This window comes from Orbicella faveolata, unplaced genomic scaffold, assembly GCF_042242905.1.
Source record: "Orbicella faveolata isolate gen_17 unplaced genomic scaffold, um_ofav_v1 contig_47, whole genome shotgun sequence".
NCBI lineage: Eukaryota > Metazoa > Cnidaria > Anthozoa > Scleractinia > Merulinidae > Orbicella > Orbicella faveolata.
Genome location: NW_028301577.1, coordinates 16,774,564 through 16,791,308, shown reverse-complemented (window position 1 = coordinate 16,791,308; position 16,745 = coordinate 16,774,564). Strand labels below are relative to the sequence as shown.

At 40.4% G+C, this 16,745-nt stretch overlaps 3 long non-coding RNA genes and 1 other non-coding gene across 4 annotated transcripts; 1 reads left to right on the top strand and 3 right to left on the bottom strand.

Moving 5' to 3' along the window:
- Positions 1-5,108: 5,108 nt before the first annotated feature.
- Trnaa-ggc (transfer RNA alanine (anticodon GGC)) lies at positions 5,109-5,181 on the top strand. The gene has a single exon. It is a non-coding gene; the product is annotated as a tRNA-Ala (tRNA).
- A 588-nt stretch (positions 5,182-5,769) lies between these two features.
- On the bottom strand, positions 5,770-8,336 carry LOC149097382 (uncharacterized). The gene is made up of 2 exons (XR_016204393.1): positions 7,362-8,336; positions 5,770-7,109 (listed from the first exon to the last, which is right to left on the bottom strand). It is a non-coding gene; the product is annotated as an uncharacterized LOC149097382 (long non-coding RNA).
- A 205-nt stretch (positions 8,337-8,541) lies between these two features.
- LOC149097381 (uncharacterized) lies at positions 8,542-10,248 on the bottom strand. The gene is made up of 2 exons (XR_016204299.1): positions 9,378-10,248; positions 8,542-9,125 (listed from the first exon to the last, which is right to left on the bottom strand). It is a non-coding gene; the product is annotated as an uncharacterized LOC149097381 (long non-coding RNA).
- A 3,209-nt stretch (positions 10,249-13,457) lies between these two features.
- Positions 13,458-15,164, bottom strand: LOC149097380 (uncharacterized). The gene is made up of 2 exons (XR_016204416.1): positions 14,294-15,164; positions 13,458-14,041 (listed from the first exon to the last, which is right to left on the bottom strand). It is a non-coding gene; the product is annotated as an uncharacterized LOC149097380 (long non-coding RNA).
- Between the last annotated feature and the right edge of the window lie 1,581 nt (positions 15,165-16,745).

The following is a 16,745-nucleotide window of genomic DNA, read 5'->3' as shown; positions in this document are numbered from 1 at the left end:
GAAAACCAAGAATACAAGGGGATCTGAGGTTTCAGGGGGCTATGTTTGCTGTTCAAAAACATTGGTGTCAAATTAGTTTTGTTATTTAAATTTAGCAACCATTAAACAGAAGAAGCTTTTGATTCAGAAGCCAAGGTGAGAACAGCTGCTCAAACAATTACATGGTGTTTAGTACAAGGCTGCCATAAGGAAAAAATCGACATATTTCCACTGATTTAAATTTACTATAAATTATAGTTAGCAGCTTAAAGGAAGTGAGACATGGAGAAATGAAAGTGAGATTTGGACTGCAAAATCTAATCTAGAGACTTCCTCGAGACTTCCAATTCATCAAACTTTTTCGGCAAGTAGTGAGCAATAGGCTAGATGACACAAACAAAGCAAACTGAATAATCATGTTCATGGCCACGCATCAAGCTGACGTTTATTACATCGATGGTAGCCAATTGATGAGGACTGATACACATAGGTCCGCAATTCGTACATATGCCTACTTCGCTTTCTCGAAATGAGGGTTTCCAATTGACATAAACTTGACTAATAACCAGCCGCTATTTCTCTGGTCACAAAACTATACACAGTTTATCCAAGGTGGTCTGGAGCGAGAGCAATTACGTGCTGGGCTCCTTGGCTTGATCGCCTATTTATTTTTCAACCAGAAAACTGACGACTGGGTTCGAGTTAGGTATCGTACAGCTGGTGAACAAGTTCAAGATAAATAGGCCGTTTCCGAGTTGTCCGTTTGCCTCTGTGTCAAAATGATTCTTTCTGCGAAACCATTCATATGAAAATGAGTTGCATCTACATATTCATTTTCATGCAAATCAAACGGCCGTATAAAAGGTTTTGCAACAAGACTCGTTTTGAAACAGAGGCACAAGGCAACTTGGAAATTGCTTTTTGCAAACACCTATTTGTATTTAGCCCGAGTAAGGCATATGGCAGGCTAAAACGAGGAACGAGCCGGTACTGAGGTGCTTCAAGGAGATGAAGCTATTCAGTCTTCAACGCTTTTACTTTTCTTTAAGTACAATTACAAATAATTACTTCCAACCACTAAGGATTGCAACTATATCGAATCTATAGCTACAACTAACATTTACCGGTGAATAGTAAATATCATAACACCCTAGTCATTGAAATCTTCGTGTTAAGCTTTTTGGAAAGCTATCCTTAATGGGTCTATCTAACGAGAAGAGTCAGTTAAATGACTCTAAACGACAGCCAATTGAAAATGTTAAAAACAATATTGCAAAAATTGAAACAAAATCATCGAAATACTATAATTTCCATAATAATAAAATGAAACGTCTTCTGGAGACCCAAGTCAACCGAAGTAATAAACCCCACAGTTTCTCTTTGTTCTCATATAACTTAGTGAAAAATGTTCAAGCACGAGTTTTTCAGTAGTAAACAGAGATGTTTGGGTTAAAAACGTCTTCAGCAATAGCAAATATGCCAACCGAGAACTATTGGCGTTTGGAAAATTTAAATTAAAAAAAAACAATGTTTGTAAACAAATATCTTCCCTATGGTTTGAATGTAAAACTAGGACGAAGAATTATTTTGTGCCTCGACAGGAAATCATTCTGATAAAAGCTTTCCGATAAAACTTGCTCATCATTCCATAAAACACAGTATGCAAGGCGCTTGGCAAGCAGGTCAGAATAAAAACAAACCTGGTAAAAGTGAAACGATGCTGCCAGACTAAAAAGGTCTCCACTTTAAATTCATGCAAAAGGAACTGAACTTGGAAAGGAATGTAGAACACAACAAAAATCAACACAATGACAAATACCATTCTCAGCAAGTCACTCTCTAGTTCAAAGTTACTTTTGTTGTTCCTCGTCAATTCATTTTGATTACGCAATAGATTGTGGGTGTTTTCGTTGTTACCTTCTGCAGAATTTCCACGGAGAGCGTTATTCATTTTTTCTGTTTTTCTCTCCACCGTTTCTGTCTTATCATTGATTGCAATGTCGACGAGCTCTATTTTTTCTTGGTTCATGTCCTCTACACACGTGGAGAGTTGAACCGCTGTAAGGGATTTGCTTTGTGCGTCTCGAAGTCTCTCGATGACAAATATGTGCTCCATGAGTTTTTTGCTCACCAAAGCGTAGGATATCGCTGTCGTGTCTTTTGTATGCGTATCGACCTGTGAAGTACTTTTACGGCATAACCATTAGATTTACAATCTCAGGCAATTTATATTCTGACTGATGTGATAAGTTTCGTGTGCGCATGACATTTTGTTTTTGAATAAGTGCGTGCAACTTTACTCTTGGAGAATTAGTATGTAAGTTAGTTCGCGAAGTTCGCGAAAAAAAGTTTCGTAAGAAAGCTCAGAGAATTTCGAAGCGAACGTAGATTGAGATGTGATGCGTAGAAACGGATATTAAGGCTAAAAAAAATTGTACGACGCTGTGGAACTCTGAGGTAAAGGTCAAGATTAAAACGTGGAGTTTTCAATCGCCATTATGACAAGTGGCATGGCTTGTTGTAAGCTTACGCGTATGTTTTTGCGTTTGTCCTGACTTAAGAATATAGCAAGAGAACTCTATACTCTGGTATCGAGTTAATTTGTGAGTTTCTCAGACAATGGTTAATCATAACCAAAACCTGTTTTGATGGTTTGTTATTGTCTCTGCTTGTGTGGTGAGTTTGCAAAAGTTTTTGAAAGGAAAGTCTGACGCGTACAATTAGCTCATTTGCATAGTGCAGCTCGCGCACTTTCAAGTCCGAGTCGGTGTTTTCAATTGTCAACAAATCTTGACAAAGATTTGTTTCGTTATCTTTTGTGCTGAGATGCTTCAACAAATTTCACGAACGCAAAAAAGGCTACTAACATCATGTGGGTTTCTTCAACATAAGCATAGTGAAGTTTTACACTGCGAAAATGAAAATAGACAAGGAGTTTTGATAACTCGATCAACAAAATCGAAATCGTTATTCGAAGTTGATTAAAGAAAGCGTCATTGTAACTTTGCTGATTATTTCTGCTTTATTCACATATTTCCAGCTTAGCTTTTAATATGTTCTCAAACATTTACCAATCTTAAACATATTTTAAAACTATAGAGTTATTGTTTGAGTTCGATGTACGCTTTCACACGAAAGTGCGGCATGGCGGAAGTCCAATTTGTCATGTTCACTGACTGTACAACTTGACACGCATCGGCGGGCACTCTCATTCATCGACAACAGAGAATTTACTGGATTTGTACACAAATAAAACTGAGCAGTATCTACGGACGTAAAGTTATTGGGCCTTGATGAAACATCAAGCGTTGCTTACAATTCAGGCGAAACTCAAACTAGCAATTATTTTGTTTTACTTTTTGGTCGCGATAGACTGGCAAATTCCTCGCAAGCGTGTGGTAAGAGGAGCTAGGAAACCATGAAGTCCTGAAGCTCTGCTATATCTACATATATCCAGCTAGTTTTTTGCTGTGTAATGGAAAAGCTGTTAATCTTCAACATATGTGAAATTTAAAGTGGTGTAATGTACAGCTCATGTAAAAGAAGCATCCGTCGGAACACAACTTGGTCAGCGATATATATAAGCCTAAAGCGGAACATACCTAAATCGACACGGTCTTACTTTACTCAAACTGGAGCAGCTTACGACGAAAATACTTAATTAAGCAAAATTCCCACAGTCGTAAACGCGTTGAGTTGTGGGCCAAAAACATGAAAAATTTCGGGAAATTCGGACGCCATTTGCCCCGCGCGACATCCGCAGAAATCCTCGCGCAATGTACGCGCGTGTGCCGCAGGCGATGGCGCAATTTGTTCTAAAAATAGAATTATTGTCCCATATCATGGGGCAGAAGGTGGCTGAACACAGTTTTTGATACCTGTGTTCCATTCACCTTTTTCTCTAAAACCCTTGATCTCTCGGTCACCACAAATGGCAGCAAACAAGTTAACAACACAAACTTTGGTTTTTTGATGGTTAAGCTGACATATGTGCCATTGCCATGGCAACATGAATAAAAATAAACAGGCCTTTAAAATCGGTTTTGTTTATTTGTAGAAAATCTAGTTATTAGATTTTCTTTATAATTTGCATGCAACAAGCTTGTAACGATTCTCACAAGTTAACACCATTTTGCTAATAATTTAACAGAGAGATCTTTAATTATCCCTTGTTGAAGGTTCACTGGAAGATCTAGAATTTCCTTTGTTAAAGTTCAATTACTTTCAATACTCCAGTTACTTATTTCTTGAAGTATTTTCCTGCCAAATTTCGTCAAATTCTAACGAGTGGTTCTCAAGAAATAGGCGTATTTCCGAGAGTGCAAATTTTCATTCAATAGCAATTTATTTACTTACTATGCATGTGCTGCATTTAACTGGGTTCTTTCGGTAACAAAGAAAAAGCTGAGAATTCCTGGGTTCTTTGCATCGTTACCTTTTCTCACATATCTTTGTGACAAAAGACTAAAGCCATCAATACATTGTGTTCAATTGTAGAGAAAAATAGTACAGATACTGCAGGTGTTGAGTAAACAAAATGATCGCTCTATTGACCGCATGTTTGTTTTTTGCAATCCTTGTGCGCACGCTGAATTGCATCAGCAAAAGCGCACGCAAAAACTGTGTTCGGCCACCTTAACTGGTAGAGCATCGCACCGGTATCGCGGAGGTCACGGGTTCGAATCCCGTTGAAGCCCTGATTTTTTTCAGGTTTCTTCTTTCCAATTGCCTAAATTGGAAAATTAACTGCGATGATCATTCTTCACTGTCATCTACAACCGCAGTTCATATATGAATTATTTCATATAAACTTCACATCATTTCACTTCTCACGGGAAGATATGAACTCAATTAACTGACCTCGCTCCCAATGTGTGGCTTCATAGCTCAGTTGGTAGAGCATCGCACCGGTATCGCGGAGGTCACGGGTTCGAATTCCGTTGAAGCCCTGATTTTTTTTCAGGTTTCTTCTTTCCAATTGCTTAAATTGGAAAATTAACTGCGATGATCATTCTTCACTGTCATCTACAACCGCAGTTCATATATGAATTATTTCATATAAACTTCACATCATTTCACTTCTCACGGGAAGATATGAACTCAATTAACTGACCTCGCTCCCAATGAGTGGCTTCATAGCTCAGTTGGTAGAGCATCGCACCGGCATCGCGGAGGTCACGGGTTCGAATTCCGTTGAAGCCCTGATTTTTTTTCAGGTTTCTTCTTTCCAATTGCTTAAATTGGAAAATTAACTGCGATGATCATTCTTCACTGTCATCTACAACCGCAGTTCATATATGAATTATTTCATATAAACTTCACATCATTTCACTTCTCACGGGAAGATATGAACTCAATTAACTGACCTCGCTCCCAATGTGTGGCTTCATAGCTCAGTTGGTAGAGCATCGCACCGGTATCGCGGAGGTCACGGGTTCGAATCCCGTTGAAGCCCTGATTTTTTTCAGGTTTCAACTTTCCAATTGCTTAAATTGGAAAATTAACTGCGATGATCATTCTTCACTGTCATCTACAACCGCAGTTCATATATGAATTATTTCATATAAACTTCACATCATTTCACTTCTCACGGGAAGATATGAACTCAATTAACTGACCTCGCTCCCAATGTGTGGCTTCATAGCTCAGTTGGTAGAGCATCGCACCGGTATCGCGGAGGTCACGGGTTCGAATTCCGTTGAAGCCCTGATTTTTTTCAGGTTTCAACTTTCCAATTGCTTAAATTGGAAAATTAACTGCGATGATCATTCTTCACTGTCATCTACAACCGCAGTTCATATATGAATTATTTCATATAAACTTCACATCATTTCACTTCTCACGGGAAGATATGAACTCAATTAACTGACCTCGCTCCCAATGTGTGGCTTCATAGCTCAGTTGGTAGAGCATCGCACCGGTATCGCGGAGGTCACGGGTTCGAATCCCGTTGAAGCCCTGATTTTTTTCAGGTTTCTTCTTTCCAATTGCTTAAATTGGAAAATTAACTGCGATGATCATTCTTCACTGTCATCTACAACCGCAGTTCATATATGAATTATTTCATATAAACTTCACATCATTTCACTTCTCACGGGAAGATATGAACTCAGTTAACTGACCTCGCTCCCAATGTGTAGCTTCATAGCTCAGTTGGTAGAGCATCGCACCGGTATCGCGGAGGTCACGGGTTCGAATCCCGTTGAAGCCCTGATTTTTTTCAGGTTTCAACTTTCCAATTGCTTAAATTGGAAAATTAACTGCGATGATCATTCTTCACTGTCATCTACAACCGCAGTTCATATATGAATTATTTCATATAAACTTCACATCATTTCACTTCTCACGGGAAGATATGAACTCAATTAACTGACCTCGCTCCCAATGTGTAGCTTCATAGCTCAGTTGGTAGAGCATCGCACCGGTATCGCGGAGGTCACGGGTTCGAATCCCGTTGAAGCCCTGATTTTTTTCAGGTTTCAACTTTCCAATTGCTTAAATTGGAAAATTAACTGCGATGATCATTCTTCACTGTCATCTACAACCGCAGTTCATATATGAATTATTTCATATAAACTTCACATCATTTCACTTCTCACGGGAAGATATGAACTCAATTAACTGACCTCGCTCCCAATGTGTAGCTTCATAGCTCAGTTGGTAGAGCATCGCACCGGTATCGCGGAGGTCACGGGTTCGAATCCCGTTGAAGCCCTGATTTTTTTCAGGTTTCTTCTTTCCAATTGCTTAAATTGGAAAATTAACTGCGATGATCATTCTTCACTGTCATCTACAACCGCAGTTCATATATGAATTATTTCATATAAACTTCACATCATTTCACTTCTCACGGGAAGATATGAACTCAATTAACTGACCTCGCTCCCAATGTGTAGCTTCATAGCTCAGTTGGTAGAGCATCGCACCGGTATCGCGGAGGTCACGGGTTCGAATCCCGTTGAAGCCCTGATTTTTTTCAGGTTTCAACTTTCCAATTGCTTAAATTGGAAAATTAACTGCGATGATCATTCTTCACTGTCATCTACAACCGCAGTTCATATATGAATTATTTCATATAAACTTCACATCATTTCACTTCTCACGGGAAGATATGAACTCAATTAACTGACCTCGCTCCCAATGTGTAGCTTCATAGCTCAGTTGGTAGAGCATCGCACCGGTATCGCGGAGGTCACGGGTTCGAATCCCGTTGAAGCCCTGATTTTTTTCAGGTTTCAACTTTCCAATTGCTTAAATTGGAAAATTAACTGCGATGATCATTCTTCACTGTCATCTACAACCGCAGTTCATATATGAATTATTTCATATAAACTTCACATCATTTCACTTCTCACTGGAAGATATGAACTCAATTAACTGACCTCGCTCCCAATGTGTGGCTTCATAGCTCAGTTGGTAGAGCATCGCACCGGTATCGCGGAGGTCACGGGTTCGAATCCCGTTGAAGCCCTGATTTTTTTCAGGTTTCAACTTTCCAATTGCTTAAATTGGAAAATTAACTGCGATGATCATTCTTCACTGTCATCTACAACCGCAGTTCATATATGAATTATTTCATATAAACTTCACATCATTTCACTTCTCACGGGAAGATATGAACTCAATTAACTGACCTCGCTCCCAATGTGTAGCTTCATAGCTCAGTTGGTAGAGCATCGCACCGGTATCGCGGAGGTCACGGGTTCGAATCCCGTTGAAGCCCTGATTTTTTTCAGGTTTCTTCTTTCCAATTGCTTAAATTGGAAAATTAACTGCGATGATTATTCTTCACTGTCATCTACAACCGCAGTTCATATATGAATTATTTCATATAAACTTCACATCATTTCACTTCTCACGGGAAGATATGAACTCAATTAACTGACCTCGCTCCCAATGTGTGGCTTCATAGCTCAGTTGGTAGAGCATCGCACCGGTATCGCGGAGGTCACGGGTTCGAATCCCGTTGAAGCCCTGATTTTTTTCAGGTTTCTTCTTTCCAATTGCTTAAATTGGAAAATTAACTGCGATGATCATTCTTCACTGTCATCTACAACCGCAGTTCATATATGAATTATTTCATATAAACTTCACATCATTTCACTTCTCACGGGAAGATATGAACTCAATTAACTGACCTCGCTCCCAATGTGTGGCTTCATAGCTCAGTTGGTAGAGCATCGCACCGGTATCGCGGAGGTCACGGGTTCGAATCCCGTTGAAGCCCTGATTTTTTTCAGGTTTCTTCTTTCCAATTGCTTAAATTGGAAAATTAACTGCGATGATCATTCTTCACTGTCATCTACAACCGCAGTTCATATATGAATTATTTCATATAAACTTCACATCATTTCACTTCTCACTGGAAGATATGAACTCAATTAACTGACCTCGCTCCCAATGTGTAGCTTCATAGCTCAGTTGGTAGAGCATCGCACCGGTATCGCAGAGGTCACGGGTTCGAATCCCGTTGAAGCCCTGATTTTTTTCAGGTTTCATCTTTCCAATTGCTTAAATTGGAAAATTAACTGCGATGATCATTCTTCACTGTCATCTACAACCGCAGTTCATATATGAATTATTTCATATAAACTTCACATCATTTCACTTCTCACGGGAAGATATGAACTCAATTAACTGACCTCGCTCCCAATGTGTGGCTTCATAGCTCAGTTGGTAGAGCATCGCACCGGTATCGCGGAGGTCACGGGTTCGAATCCCGTTGAAGCCCTGATTTTTTTCAGGTTTCAACTTTCCAATTGCTTAAATTGGAAAATTAACTGCGATGATCATTCTTCACTGTCATCTACAACCGCAGTTCATATATGAATTATTTCATATAAACTTCACATCATTTCACTTCTCACGGGAAGATATGAACTCAATTAACTGACCTCGCTCCCAATGTGTAGCTTCATAGCTCAGTTGGTAGAGCATCGCACCGGTATCGCGGAGGTCACGGGTTCGAATCCCGTTGAAGCCCTGATTTTTTTCAGGTTTCTTCTTTCCAATTGCTTAAATTGGAAAATTAACTGCGATGATCATTCTTCACTGTCATCTACAACCGCAGTTCATATATGAATTATTTCATATAAACTTCACATCATTTCACTTCTCACGGGAAGATATGAACTCAATTAACTGACCTCGCTCCCAATGTGTAGCTTCATAGCTCAGTTGGTAGAGCATCGCACCGGTATCGCGGAGGTCACGGGTTCGAATCCCGTTGAAGCCCTGATTTTTTTCAGGTTTCAACTTTCCAATTGCTTAAATTGGAAAATTAACTGCGATGATCATTCTTCACTGTCATCTACAACCGCAGTTCATATATGAATTATTTCATATAAACTTCACATCATTTCACTTCTCACTGGAAGATATGAACTCAATTAACTGACCTCGCTCCCAATGTGTGGCTTCATAGCTCAGTTGGTAGAGCATCGCACCGGTATCGCGGAGGTCACGGGTTCGAATCCCGTTGAAGCCCTGATTTTTTTCAGGTTTCAACTTTCCAATTGCTTAAATTGGAAAATTAACTGCGATGATCATTCTTCACTGTCATCTACAACCGCAGTTCATATATGAATTATTTCATATAAACTTCACATCATTTCACTTCTCACGGGAAGATATGAACTCAATTAACTGACCTCGCTCCCAATGTGTGGCTTCATAGCTCAGTTGGTAGAGCATCGCACCGGTATCGCGGAGGTCACGGATTCGAATCCCGTTGAAGCCCTGATTTTTTTCAGGTTTCTTCTTTCCAATTGCTTAAATTGGAAAATTAACTGCGATGATTATTCTTCACTGTCATCTACAACCGCAGTTCATATATGAATTATTTCATATAAACTTCACATCATTTCACTTCTCACGGGAAGATATGAACTCAATTAACTGACCTCGCTCCCAATGTGTAGCTTCATAGCTCAGTTGGTAGAGCATCGCACCGGTATCGCGGAGGTCACGGGTTCGAATCCCGTTGAAGCCCTGATTTTTTTCAGGTTTCTTCTTTCCAATTGCTTAAATTGGAAAATTAACTGCGATGATCATTCTTCACTGTCATCTACAACCGCAGTTCATATATGAATTATTTCATATAAACTTCACATCATTTCACTTCTCACGGGAAGATATGAACTCAATTAACTGACCTCGCTCCCAATGTGTGGCTTCATAGCTCAGTTGGTAGAGCATCGCACCGGTATCGCGGAGGTCACGGGTTCGAATCCCGTTGAAGCCCTGATTTTTTTCAGGTTTCATCTTTCCAATTGCTTAAATTGGAAAATTAACTGCGATGATCATTCTTCACTGTCATCTACAACCGCAGTTCATATATGAATTATTTCATATAAACTTCACATCATTTCACTTTTCACGGGAAGATATGAACTCAATTAACTATAATAATAATGACGGTATTTATATAGCGCATTTCCATATGCTCAATGCGTTTTAGAACACTTTGCGGGGGTCTTAGACAGACTGCAATTGAGCAGTTTACAACGAATGAGGATTTATTTTTACAGATGCCCCCAATATAATTTCGGAACAAGACCAGGCCACAACACCGGGAACTCCATGCCCTACTCTTTGCGATAAGTGTGTGGGTTCTTTAACGTCCCCTGCTGACCATAACCGTGAAGATGCAGGAGACGGGGCCTACGGTTTATCGTCCTTATCCGAGAAGACTAGAATGTCTAACCATTTGCAGATGTCATCACAAAGGTAGCACATTCCCCTCAGTTATTTTAAGACCCTGAGTGTTGGTCCGGTCTGGGCTCGAACCCTAGACCTCCCGCACAGAAGTCCGGCGCTCTACCAACTGAGCTAACCGGTCGGCGGTCAATGTGTGGCTTCATAGCTCAGTTGGTAGAGCATCGCACCGGTATCGCGGAGGTCACGGGTTCGAATCCCGTTGAAGCCCTGATTTTTTTTTTTTCAGATTTCTTCTTTCCAATTGCTTAAATTGGAAAATTAACTGCGATGATCATTCTTCACTGTCATCTGCAACCGCAGTTCATATATGAATTATTTCATATAAACTTCATATCATTTCACTTCTCACGGGAAGATATGAACTCAATTAACTGACCTCGCTCCCAATGTGTGGCTTCATAGCTCAGTTGGTAGAGCATCGCACCGGTATCGCGGAGGTCACGGGTTCGAATCCCGTTGAAGCCCTGATTTTTTTCAGGTTTCTTCTTTCCAATTGCTTAAATTGGAAAATTAACTGCGATGATTATTCTTCACTGTCATCTACAACCGCAGTTCATATATGAATTATTTCATACAAACTTCACATCATTTCACTTCTCACGGGAAGATATGAACTCAATTAACTGACCTCGCTCCCAATGTGTGGCTTCATAGCTCAGTTGGTAGAGCATCGCACCGGTATCGCAGAGGTCACGGGTTCGAATCCCGTTGAAGCCCTGATTTTTTTTTTTTTAGATTTCTTCTTTCCAATTGCTTAAATTGGAAAATTAACTGCGATGATCATTCTTCACTGTCATCTACAACCGCAGTTCATATATGAATTATTTCATATAAACTTCACATCATTTCACTTCTCACGGGAAGATATGAACTCAATTAACTGACCTCGCTCCCAATGTGTGGCTTCATAGCTCAGTTGGTAGAGCATCGCACCGGTATCGCGGAGGTCACGGGTTCGAATCCCGTTGAAGCCCTGATTTTTTTCAGGTTTCAACTTTCCAATTGCTTAAATTGGAAAATTAACTGCGATGATCATTCTTCACTGTCATCTACAACCGCAGTTCATATATGAATTATTTCATATAAACTTCACATCATTTCACTTCTCACGGGAAGATATGAACTCAATTAACTGACCTCGCTCCCAATGTGTAGCTTCATAGCTCAGTTGGTAGAGCATCGCACCGGTATCGCGGAGGTCACGGGTTCGAATCCCGTTGAAGCCCTGATTTTTTTCAGGTTTCTTCTTTCCAATTGCTTAAATTGGAAAATTAACTGCGATGATCATTCTTCACTGTCATCTACAACCGCAGTTCATATATGAATTATTTCATATAAACTTCACATCATTTCACTTCTCACGGGAAGATATGAACTCAATTAACTGACCTCGCTCCCAATGTGTAGCTTCATAGCTCAGTTGGTAGAGCATCGCACCGGTATCGCGGAGGTCACGGGTTCGAATCCCGTTGAAGCCCTGATTTTTTTCAGGTTTCAACTTTCCAATTGCTTAAATTGGAAAATTAACTGCGATGATCATTCTTCACTGTCATCTACAACCGCAGTTCATATATGAATTATTTCATATAAACTTCACATCATTTCACTTTTCACGGGAAGATATGAACTCAATTAACTATAATAATAATGACGGTATTTATATAGCGCATTTCCATATGCTCAATGCGTTTTAGAACACTTTGCGGGGGTCTTAGACAGACTGCAATTGAGCAGTTTACAACGAATGAGGATTTATTTTTACAGATGCCCCCAATATAATTTCGGAACAAGACCAGGCCACAACACCGGGAACTCCATGCCCTACTCTTTGCGATAAGTGTGTGGGTTCTTTAACGTCCCCTGCTGACCATAACCGTGAAGATGCAGGAGACGGGGCCTACGGTTTATCGTCCTTATCCGAGAAGACTAGAATGTCTAACCATTTGCAGATGTCATCACAAAGGTAGCACATTCCCCTCAGTTATTTTAAGACCCTGAGTGTTGGTCCGGTCTGGGCTCGAACCCTAGACCTCCCGCACAGAAGTCCGGCGCTCTACCAACTGAGCTAACCGGTCGGCGGTCAATGTGTGGCTTCATAGCTCAGTTGGTAGAGCATCGCACCGGTATCGCGGAGGTCACGGGTTCGAATCCCGTTGAAGCCCTGATTTTTTTTTTTTCAGATTTCTTCTTTCCAATTGCTTAAATTGGAAAATTAACTGCGATGATCATTCTTCACTGTCATCTGCAACCGCAGTTCATATATGAATTATTTCATATAAACTTCATATCATTTCACTTCTCACGGGAAGATATGAACTCAATTAACTGACCTCGCTCCCAATGTGTGGCTTCATAGCTCAGTTGGTAGAGCATCGCACCGGTATCGCGGAGGTCACGGGTTCGAATCCCGTTGAAGCCCTGATTTTTTTCAGGTTTCTTCTTTCCAATTGCTTAAATTGGAAAATTAACTGCGATGATTATTCTTCACTGTCATCTACAACCGCAGTTCATATATGAATTATTTCATATAAACTTCATATCATTTCACTTCTCACGGGAAGATATGAACTCAATTAACTGACCTCGCTCCCAATGTGTGGCTTCATAGCTCAGTTGGTAGAGCATCGCACCGGTATCGCAGAGGTCACGGGTTCGAATCCCGTTGAAGCCCTGATTTTTTTTTTTTTAGATTTCTTCTTTCCAATTGCTTAAATTGGAAAATTAACTGCGATGATCATTCTTCACTGTCATCTACAACCGCAGTTCATATATGAATTATTTCATATAAACTTCACATCATTTCACTTCTCACGGGAAGATATGAACTCAATTAACTGACCTCGCTCCCAATGTGTGGCTTCATAGCTCAGTTGGTAGAGCATCGCACCGGTATCGCGGAGGTCACGGGTTCGAATCCCGTTGAAGCCCTGATTTTTTTCAGGTTTCAACTTTCCAATTGCTTAAATTGGAAAATTAACTGCGATGATCATTCTTCACTGTCATCTACAACCGCAGTTCATATATGAATTATTTCATATAAACTTCACATCATTTCACTTCTCACGGGAAGATATGAACTCAATTAACTGACCTCGCTCCCAATGTGTAGCTTCATAGCTCAGTTGGTAGAGCATCGCACCGGTATCGCGGAGGTCACGGGTTCGAATCCCGTTGAAGCCCTGATTTTTTTCAGGTTTCTTCTTTCCAATTGCTTAAATTGGAAAATTAACTGCGATGATCATTCTTCACTGTCATCTACAACCGCAGTTCATATATGAATTATTTCATATAAACTTCACATCATTTCACTTCTCACGGGAAGATATGAACTCAATTAACTGACCTCGCTCCCAATGTGTAGCTTCATAGCTCAGTTGGTAGAGCATCGCACCGGTATCGCGGAGGTCACGGGTTCGAATCCCGTTGAAGCCCTGATTTTTTTCAGGTTTCAACTTTCCAATTGCTTAAATTGGAAAATTAACTGCGATGATCATTCTTCACTGTCATCTACAACCGCAGTTCATATATGAATTATTTCATATAAACTTCACATCATTTCACTTTTCACGGGAAGATATGAACTCAATTAACTGACCTCGCTCCCAATGTGTGGCTTCATAGCTCAGTTGGTAGAGCATCGCACCGGTATCGCGGAGGTCACGGGTTCGAATCCCGTTGAAGCCCTGATTTTTTTCAGGTTTCAACTTTCCAATTGCTTAAATTGGAAAATTAACTGCGATGATCATTCTTCACTGTCATCTACAACCGCAGTTCATATATGAATTATTTCATATAAACTTCACATCATTTCACTTCTCACGGGAAGATATGAACTCAATTAACTGACCTCGCTCCCAATGTGTGGCTTCATAGCTCAGTTGGTAGAGCATCGCACCGGTATCGCGGAGGTCACGGGTTCGAATCCCGTTGAAGCCCTGATTTTTTTCAGGTTTCTTCTTTCCAATTGCTTAAATTGGAAAATTAACTGCGATGATTATTCTTCACTGTCATCTACAACCGCAGTTCATATATGAATTATTTCATATAAACTTCACATCATTTCACTTCTCACGGGAAGATATGAACTCAATTAACTGACCTCGCTCCCAATGTGTGGCTTCATAGCTCAGTTGGTAGAGCATCGCACCGGTATCGCGGAGGTCACGGGTTCGAATCCCGTTGAAGCCCTGATTTTTTTCAGGTTTCTTCTTTCCAATTGCTTAAATTGGAAAATTAACTGCGATGATCATTCTTCACTGTCATCTACAACCGCAGTTCATATATGAATTATTTCATATAAACTTCACATCATTTCACTTCTCACGGGAAGATATGAACTCAATTAACTGACCTCGCTCCCAATGTGTGGCTTCATAGCTCAGTTGGTAGAGCATCGCACCGGTATCGCGGAGGTCACGGGTTCGAATCCCGTTGAAGCCCTGATTTTTTTCAGGTTTCATCTTTCCAATTGCTTAAATTGGAAAATTAACTGCGATGATCATTCTTCACTGTCATCTACAACCGCAGTTCATATATGAATTATTTCATATAAACTTCACATCATTTCACTTTTCACGGGAAGATATGAACTCAATTAACTATAATAATAATGACGGTATTTATATAGCGCATTTCCATATGCTCAATGCGTTTTAGAACACTTTGCGGGGGTCTTAGACAGACTGCAATTGAGCAGTTTACAACGAATGAGGATTTATTTTTACAGATGCCCCCAATATAATTTCGGAACAAGACCAGGCCACAACACCGGGAACTCCATGCCCTACTCTTTGCGATAAGTGTGTGGGTTCTTTAACGTCCCCTGCTGACCATAACCGTGAAGATGCAGGAGACGGGGCCTACGGTTTATCGTCCTTATCCGAGAAGACTAGAATGTCTAACCATTTGCAGATGTCATCACAAAGGTAGCACATTCCCCTCAGTTATTTTAAGACCCTGAGTGTTGGTCCGGTCTGGGCTCGAACCCTAGACCTCCCGCACAGAAGTCCGGCGCTCTACCAACTGAGCTAACCGGTCGGCGGTCAATGTGTGGCTTCATAGCTCAGTTGGTAGAGCATCGCACCGGTATCGCGGAGGTCACGGGTTCGAATCCCGTTGAAGCCCTGATTTTTTTTTTTTCAGATTTCTTCTTTCCAATTGCTTAAATTGGAAAATTAACTGCGATGATCATTCTTCACTGTCATCTGCAACCGCAGTTCATATATGAATTATTTCATATAAACTTCATATCATTTCACTTCTCACGGGAAGATATGAACTCAATTAACTGACCTCGCTCCCAATGTGTGGCTTCATAGCTCAGTTGGTAGAGCATCGCACCGGTATCGCGGAGGTCACGGGTTCGAATCCCGTTGAAGCCCTGATTTTTTTCAGGTTTCTTCTTTCCAATTGCTTAAATTGGAAAATTAACTGCGATGATTATTCTTCACTGTCATCTACAACCGCAGTTCATATATGAATTATTTCATACAAACTTCACATCATTTCACTTCTCACGGGAAGATATGAACTCAATTAACTGACCTCGCTCCCAATGTGTGGCTTCATAGCTCAGTTGGTAGAGCATCGCACCGGTATCGCAGAGGTCACGGGTTCGAATCCCGTTGAAGCCCTGATTTTTTTTTTTTTAGATTTCTTCTTTCCAATTGCTTAAATTGGAAAATTAACTGCGATGATCATTCTTCACTGTCATCTACAACCGCAGTTCATATATGAATTATTTCATATAAACTTCACATCATTTCACTTCTCACGGGAAGATATGAACTCAATTAACTGACCTCGCTCCCAATGTGTGGCTTCATAGCTCAGTTGGTAGAGCATCGCACCGGTATCGCGGAGGTCACGGGTTCGAATCCCGTTGAAGCCCTGATTTTTTTCAGGTTTCAACTTTCCAATTGCTTAAATTGGAAAATTAACTGCGATGATCATTCTTCACTGTCATCTACAACCGCAGTTCATATATGAATTATTTCATATAAACTTCACATAAAATCCTATTATGTTGTTTCTTGCAATGAATATTT